We start from the raw sequence: 8936 nt of genomic DNA, 5'->3' as shown, positions 1-8936 counted from the left end.
AGGAGTTGGAAATTGATATCATTTTGCACTCCTTGCCCTCGTGTTATGATCAATTTCGTATCACATACCACATAAACAAGGAGGAAGTCACACTCAGTAAGCTTCAAGGACTTCTAAAGACTGCCGAAAGTGGTCTTAAAAGTAAGTCGGTTGCTACTCGTACTCCTACTATTACCCCTGTTTTGGCTATCGGGCAAGGCAAAGGGAAGAAGAGGAAGCACCCTTCGAAGGGTACCAAGGGAAAGTCTCTTGAAGGCTCCTCATGTGGAACCAAAGGTGGTTCTATCACTCCTTCTGCCATCCCTAAGAATGCTGAATGTTTCTACTGTCAGAATAAGGGGCACTGGAAGCGAAACTGCCCAAAGTACTTGCAGGATGTTAAGGATGGGAAAGTGAAACCATCCCATGCAGGTATTTACACTATATTGTCTAATAACTCACCATATTCTAACTCTTGGGTGCTTGATACAGGATGTGGTATTCACATATGTTCTGATTTGCAGGGCCTAAGAAGAAGTGAGGATGTGGAGCACGGGAAGATAAACTTAATCATTGGGAATAAGAAGATTTCGCCTGTTACCAAGATTGGAGTTTATACTTAGTTGCTAGATAGTGGGTTAAAGTTAGATTTGAATAAATGTGTGTACTCGTCAGAAATGGCGAGGAATATTATTTCCTTTCATGCTTTGTACAAACAAGGTTTTACCTTTTCTTTTGATAATGAAGTTGGTAGTATTTATGCTTTCTTTAATAATGTTCTTTATTTTAAAGCATTACCTTGTGATGGTGTGTATGAAGCTGTATCGGTTATAGATAATTTAGGAAATAATGTATTGTGTATTGATTCTTCTACTAGATTGGATAAAGCATCTTTGTGGCATTGTCGTCTTGGACATGTAAGCAAGAAACGCATAGGCCAGCTCCAAAAGGATGGAGTATTGGAGTCATTCGACCTTAAGTCGGATGACAGTTGTGAATCTTGTCTACTTGGAAAAATGATAAAATCACCCTTCACTGGCACTTGTGCAAGGGGTGAGGGTTTGTTGGACCTTATACATACCGATGTATGTGGACCATTCAAAACCGACACAAGGGATGCTAATCGCTATTATGTGACTTTTATTGATGATTTTAGTAGATATGGTTATGTCTACTTAATCAAACATAAGTCAGAAACTTTTGAAAGGTTTAAAGAGTTTAAAAAGGAAGTAGAAAATCAATTGGGCAGGAACATTAAGATGCTTCGATCCGATCGAGGTGCTGAGTATCTTAGTACTGAGTTCCTCGACTATCTTAAGGAGTGTGGGATTGTCTCACAATTGACACCTCCCAGGACACCACAGCTGAATGGTGTAGCTGAGAGGCGTAATCGAACTTTGTTGGACATGGTTCGCTCTATGATGAGTCGAGCTTCGCTACCAATATCTTTTTGGGGGTATGCCTTAGAGACTGCCGCCCACATCCTTAATCTAGTCCCTACAAAGAAGGTTGCCAAAACACCTCATGAAATGTGGACTGGGAAAGTTCCCAATTTGGACCACATCAAGATTTGGGGTTGCGAGGCTTTCGTGAGGCGCGAGACTCATGAAAAGCTCGAACCTCGAAGTGAAAGGTGTATTTTCATCGGCTACCCACAAAAACCCTTTGGTTACCTCTTCTACAGACCCAGTGAGAATGTGGTCTTTGTGGCTAGGAGAGGGGTCTTTCGAGAGAGAGAATTTATAAACCAAGGAGACAGTGGGAGGCAAATTGACCTAGAAGAAATTGGTGAAGGAACCTCAGACACTAGCAATCAACCTGAGGAGGAAACTCCAGTTGATCCAGCTGACGAGTCTGTACCTCCGAGGCGTTCCACAAGGGTTAGGAACACACCTGAGTTTTATTATGGATTTCATATTACTACGGAAGGTGATACATTTATCAGTGACAGTACACTGGTAAATATGGATGAACCTAACAGTGTTAAGGAAGCCATGGCAGGCCCGAAGTCTGCTAAATGGAAGGAGGCTATGGACAGCGAGATACAGTCCATGTATGACAATCAAGTTTGGAACTTGGTTGACAATGTACCAGGCCGTAAGACAGTCGGGTGCAAATGGTTCTTCAAGAAGAAGACCGACATGGATGGAAAGGTACACACTTATAAAGCGCGACTGGTCGCGAAGGGTTTTACTATGACTCAGGGTATTGATTATGATGAAACCTTTTCACCAGTGGAAAAGATTAAGTCTATTAGGGTTATGCTAGCCATTGCTGCATTTCATGATTATAAAATCTGGCAAATGGATGTCAAAGCCGCTTTCCTTAACGAAAAGTTGGCTGAGGATGTTTACATGAATCAGCCGGAGGGTTTTGTCAGTGCAGAGTATCCTAATAGAGTGTGCAAGCTTGAGAAATCCATTTATGGATTGAAACAAGCATCTCGAAGTTGGAATCTTTGTTTCGATGAGAAGGTCAAAGAGTTTGGGTTCTCAAGAAGTGAAGATGAGTCTTGCGTGTATGTCAGAGCTAGTGGGAGTTTAGTTAGCTTTTTGGTGTTGTATGTAGATGACATACTACTCATAGGAAATGACATCCCAACCTTGCAGGAGGTTAAGTCCTGGCTTGGGAAGTGCTTTGCTATGAAGGACCTTAGAGAAGCTGCCTATATCCTAGGGATAAGGATATTAAGAGAAAGGAGTAAAAGACTAATTGGACTTAGTCAGAGTATCTACTTGGATAAGGTGTTGAAAAGGTTTAACATGCAGAACTCCAAGAAAGGAGAATTACCGATCCAAAGCAATGCCAAACTGAGCAAGGTTCAGAGCCCGAGTACAGAAGATGAGATAGCTGAGATGAGTCGATTACCTTATGCTTCCGCTGTTGGCTCGATCATGTATGCTATGACTTGTACCCGTCCTGATGTGGCCTTCGCTTTGAGCATGGTCAACAGATATCAGGGGAACGCTAATAAGGCTCATTGGACTGCGGTAAAGAATATTCTCAAGTACCTGCGGAGGACTAAGGATTGGATCCTTACCCTTGGTGGGAGTGTTGACTTGAGAGTGGTGGGGTACAGTGATGCTAGTTTTCATACTGATAGGGATAACTTCCGCTCTCAGTCGGGCTGGGTCTTTACCCTAAATGGAGGGGCAATCACTTGGAACAGTTCCAAACAGGAGACTGTAGCTGATTCGACTTGTGAATCAGAGTACATAGCAGCGAGTGAAGCGGCAAAGGTGGCGATATGGCTGAAGAACTTCATCGGAGACCTTAGAGTTGTACCAGCTATTAAGGAGCCTATGGATATTTTCTGTGACAGCAATAGTGCGGTTGCCTTAGCCAAGGAACCAAGAGATCATGGCAGATCCCGACACACTGACAGAAAATATCACTTCATAAGACACAAGATAGAATAAGGACTCCGCGTGGAAAAGAGGGTATCGTCAGATGAGAACCCTGCGGACCCCCTTACGAAGGGACTGACGAGGGTTAAGCATTTGCAGCATGCGAGGCGCATCGGGCTGAGGAACGATATTAGTTTTACAGATTACATAGTTATTACTGAAACTTGTAAAATGTAATCAACGTTTGATGATGAATAAAAGTTGTGATTTATTTATGAGTTAGGTGTTGCTATCATTGTCAATTATTTACTATTGTTTCAGCTTTGCATATTTTGACTTCCAGAATAATAAATTTATTCAAATTCTCCACAGTCGGTCATATGTCGGAAGTAGGTATGAATCCAGGCTGGCATGAATTGGGATTGTAGATGACTAAAGGTGTTTAGCCATAGCAATGGTTGCTACAACATTCATGAGTGCTCATAAGTTATGAGTATTGGAATAAACCCACGCTCACTTGTATCACTTCATGGAATTTATCTCGAGTGATCGTGAACCGGTAATATCATATAAGTCTTCAAACCTAGAGATATGAGTTGTTACCTATGAGTTGGTCGTGCATTGATTGCACGTAAACGCATCAGTAACTTGATGTTATAAAACGTACCTTTGTGTACAATTCAACAAGTAGTAGAACAAGCATATGAGTCGAAGTTTATCTGTTCCTTCTTGAATTAGAAGCGATATCTGGGCCCCTCGATGATTTTGTTTTGACCTATGTACCGGGCTCGGTCAGAACTAAATTGATGTGTTCAATTAAGTTCTTTGTCAAACAAATCGGAAATCGGGAAACAAACTGCTGGACAATAAGTCAGACATTGTTCCATGTATTTTTCCGGCTGATATCATGAGAGCAGAGGATTATATGATCACTTATCTAAAATGGCGCTTCATAGTTCAACAGAGTTTTCGAGAGCTACGATTGCCGGTTGGTTCCTGAAGCTATATAGGCAAATACAGTTATCAGACTTATCCAAGTGGGAGACTGTTGGATAAGGTGTCTAAGTCCATAACTTATTTGGTATATACTTGACCCGACCCGGCATGGTCCATTTGGGTTGCACTTCACCCGAACTATTTATATGGATAATATTATGAGAAGAGTATATTTGTGGCCTATTAATATATTATAAGTTATAATATATTAATATGAAATTGTATTATTTAATTAGTATTGATCTTAAATTAATTATGAATTAATTTAGTGATCAAACGGTGACTAATTAAATAATGGGATATTATATTTATATGGTGTAGGATAACACTCATTAGGAAATGGGCTAAGCTTAAATGGGAGTCCATGGATGATCCATGGAGCTTTTAACCCATGGATCCTTGGAATAGGAAAAGTCATGGGTTATTAGGGTTTGCATGGTTCATAACCCTAATCATCTACACTATATAAAGGGGCTTATGGTGCTTGAAAAGACACTATGTGTGTATGCATAAGAGTGGCCGAATTTCTAGAGTGATTGGATACTCTCTCATAAGTTTTCCAAGTTTGTGGTGATTTGTGATTTCCATTTGAGGCATTCACATTATTGGTGCTTCGCTCTCAAAATCCCAAGGAATCAACTCACTAACAAAGGTATGTAATTCTTCTAGTAACTTTTATGTTTAAAAGTACCCCATGCATGCTAGATAGGTTATGAACCTTGGAAAACTATTTTGCATGTGTTTTAGACAAACATAGATCCAAGGTTTCTAGGGTTGCATGAATACCTTAGGAGTGTTAGTTTGCTCAAAATCCAACAATTAAGAGACAGGAGTAAAAGACTAATTGGACTTAGTCGGAGTACCTACTTGGATAAGGTGTTGAAAAGGTTCAACATGTAGAATTCCAAGAAAGGAGAATTACCGATCCAAAGTAATGCCAAACTGAGCAAGGCTCAGAGTCCGAGTACAGAGGCTGAGATAGTTGAGATGAGTCGATTACCATATGCTTCCGTTGTTGGGTCGATCATGTATGCTATGACTTGTACCCGCCCGGATGTGGCCTTCGCTTTGAGCATGGTCAACAGATATCAGGGGAACCCTGGGAAGGCTCACTGGACTGCGGTAAAGAATATTCTCAAGTACCTGCGGAGGACTAAGGATTGGATCCTTACCCTTGGTGGGAGTGATGGCTTGAGAGTAGTAGGGTATAGTGATGCTAGCTTTCAGACTGATAGGGATAACTTCCGCTCTCAGTCGGGTTGGGTCTTTACCCTTATATGGAGGGGCAATCACTTGGAAGAGTTCCAAGCAGGATATGGTAGCTGATTCGACTTGTGAATCAGAGTACATAGCAGCGAGTGAAGTGGAAAAGGAGGCGATATGGCTGAAGAACTTCATCGGAGACCTTGGAGTTGTACCAGCTATTAAGGAGCCTATGGAGATTTTTTGTGACAGCAATAGTGCGGTTGCCTTAGCTAAGGAACCAAGAGATCATGGCAGATCCAGAAACATTGACAGAAAATATCAGTTCATAAGACATAAGATAGAAGAAGGACTCCTCGTGGCAAAGAGAGTATCATCAGAAGAGAATCCTGTAGATCCCCTCACGAAGGGACTGACTAGGGTTAGGCATTTACAGCATACGAGGCGCATCGGGCTGAAGGATGATATTAGTTTTACAGATTATATAGCTATTTCTGAAACTTGTAAAATGTAGTCGACATTTGATGATGAATAAAAGGTGTGTTTATTTATGAGTGAGGTGTTACTGTCTTTTGTCAATTATTTACTATTGTTTCAGCTTTGCATGTTTTGAGTTCCAGAATAATTTACTTTATTCAAACTTCCACAGTTGGTCATACGTCGGAAGTAGGTATGAATTAAGACTGTCATGAATTGGGCTTGTAGATGACTAAAGGTGTTTAGCCATATCAATGGTTGCTACAACATTCATGAGTGCTCATAAGTTCTAAATATTGGAATAAACCCACGCTCACTTGCATCACTTCATGGAATGTATCTAGAGTGATCGTGAGACGGTAATATCATATAAGTCTTCAAACCTAGAGATATGAGTTGTTGCCTATGAGTTGGTTATGCATTGATTGCACGAAAACGCATCAGTAACTTGATGTTATAAAACATGCCTTTGTGTATAATCTAACAAGTAGTAGAAACAAGTATATGAGTCGAACTTTATCTGTTCCTTCTAGTCCTTGGAGGATTAGAAGCGATATCTGGGCCCCTCGATGATTTTGTTTTGACCCATGTATCGGGCCCGGTCAGAACCTAATTGATGTGTTCAATTTAGTTCTATGTCAAACAAATCGGACATCGGGAAACAAACCGCTGGACAATAAGTACGACGTTGTTCCATGTATTTGTCCGGCTGATATCTTGAGAACAGAGGATTATATGATCACTTATCTAAAATGGCGCTTCATATTTCAACAGAGTTTTAAGAGCTACGATTGCCGGTTGGTTCCTGAAGTAATATAGGAAAATATAGTTATTAGACTTATCCAAGTGGGAGACTGTTGGATAAGGTGTCTAAGTCCATAACTTTATTTGGTATATACTTGACCCGACCCGCCATGGTCCATTTGGGTTGCACTTCACCCGAACTATTTGTGTGGTTAAACCTTTGAGAATTGTATGTTTATGATTTGTTAATATATTATAAGTTATAATATATTAATATGAAATCATATTATTTAATTAGCATTTGATCATGAATTAATTTAGAATTAATTTGGTGATAAAAAGGTGACTAATTAAATATGGGCTCTTGTATTTATATAAGTGTGGGCTAATACTCATTTGGAATGGGATTGGCATGCATGGGAGTCCATGGATAGTCCATGGAGCTTTTAACCCATGGATCCTTGGAAAGGAAGAGTCATGGGTATTAGGGTTTACGTGGATGTAACCCTAATCCTCCACACTATATAAATGAGCTTATGATGCTTGAAATGACACTAGTTGTGTGTGTGTGTGTGTAAGAAGGTGGCCGATTTCTATAAGTAAACATACACTCTCATAGTTTTTCCAAGTTTGTGGTGATTTGTGATTTCCATTTGAGGCATCCACATTATTGGTGCTTGGCTCTCAAACTCCAAGGAATCAACTCACTAGTGAAAGGTATGTAATTATTCTAGCTTTTATGTTTATAGTTCCCCATGCCATGCTAGATAGGTTATGAACCCTGGAAAAACCAATTTGCATGTATTCATAGTAAAACATAGATTCAAGGTTTCTAGGGTTGCATATACACCATAGGAGTGTTAGGATGCTCAAAACCCAACACTTACACCTCCTCGTTTTTCATGTTATGATTTCTGGGAAAACTCTGATGTGAAACCTGTTTTGAAAAACAATTTGTAAACAATGAATGGTTTTGGGATGTTTAAAAAGTTTGAAATTTTTATTAATTTTATAGATGTTACAAGTTGGTATCAGAGCCTTAGTTTGAGTGAATTGGAGGAACACTCGTGCGAATCCAGTCTCAAACTAAGGAAAAGATTTTCAAAATGTTTTTTCAAACGGTTTTTAAAATACTAAAGGAGGATGCGATGTGTACGATCAGCCGGAGCCCGTAAGTTGACCCCAAAATACCATACTATTGTTTGTTATTGTGATAAGTTAAAACAACATGCTAGTGATAGGCTAGGGATCTTCTCTTCAGGAATTGCATGATAGAATTGCCTGATTATATGATGCCTGATAGCCTAGGGCCTTTTTCTTTTATGAAATTGACATCATTACTGTAGTTGCTTAGTGTATGCACCATAGTCGTATATAAGTAAGATCTTATTGATGGGTTTTGAGCATTCTAACACTTCCTAAGTGTACATGCAACCCTAATAACCTTGGATCTATGTTTGTCTAATAATCATGCAAAGTTGAATTCCAAGGTTATATTCCTATCTAGCATACATGGGGAACATTTTTAACTTGAATGAAAGATAGAATAACTTACCTTGTTGTTGATTGTGATCCTTGAAACCTTGTGAGCCTAGCACCCCAAGTGTGATGCCTCAAATGCTTCACACAACACCAAATGCTTTTGGAATGACTTTAGAGAGAATACACACTTCTAAAATCGGCCTAGCCCTCTTGTTTCTTATTGTCGCCGATTTTGGTGGAGAACATGTTGCTTATATAGTGTGTCACATCTAGGGTTACACCATGTAAACTCTAATGTGGCATGACTCTTCATTTCCATGACCCATGGGTTTGTAACTCCCATGGAGCCTCCATGGAGCATTCAATGGGTTTAACCCAACTTGATTATCCATGGAGCCTTTTAGCCCACTATACAAGTTATGGATGATTTACATGATCAACCCATATATTTAATTAGTCATCTTTTGATCACTTAATTAATCCTAGATTAATTCTTGATCAATACTAATTAAATAATACTATTAATATATCAGAACTTATAATATATTAATAAACCACAAGTGTTATTTCTCTCATTTAGTCTATCCAAATGCATGATGCCATGCAACCCAAATGGACCATGCCGGGTCGGGTCAAGTACATACCAGAAATAGTTATGGACTTAGACACCTTATCCAACACTTATAGCCTGAGAATTTTTGGTTTGGC

The sequence above is a fragment of the Lactuca virosa genome, chromosome 5 (assembly GCF_052849685.1).
Source record: "Lactuca virosa cultivar CGN04683 chromosome 5, Lactuca_virosa_CGN04683_v6, whole genome shotgun sequence".
In the NCBI taxonomy this organism is placed as follows: Eukaryota; Viridiplantae; Streptophyta; class Magnoliopsida; order Asterales; family Asteraceae; genus Lactuca; species Lactuca virosa.
Note: the sequence above shows the minus strand (reverse complement) of the source record.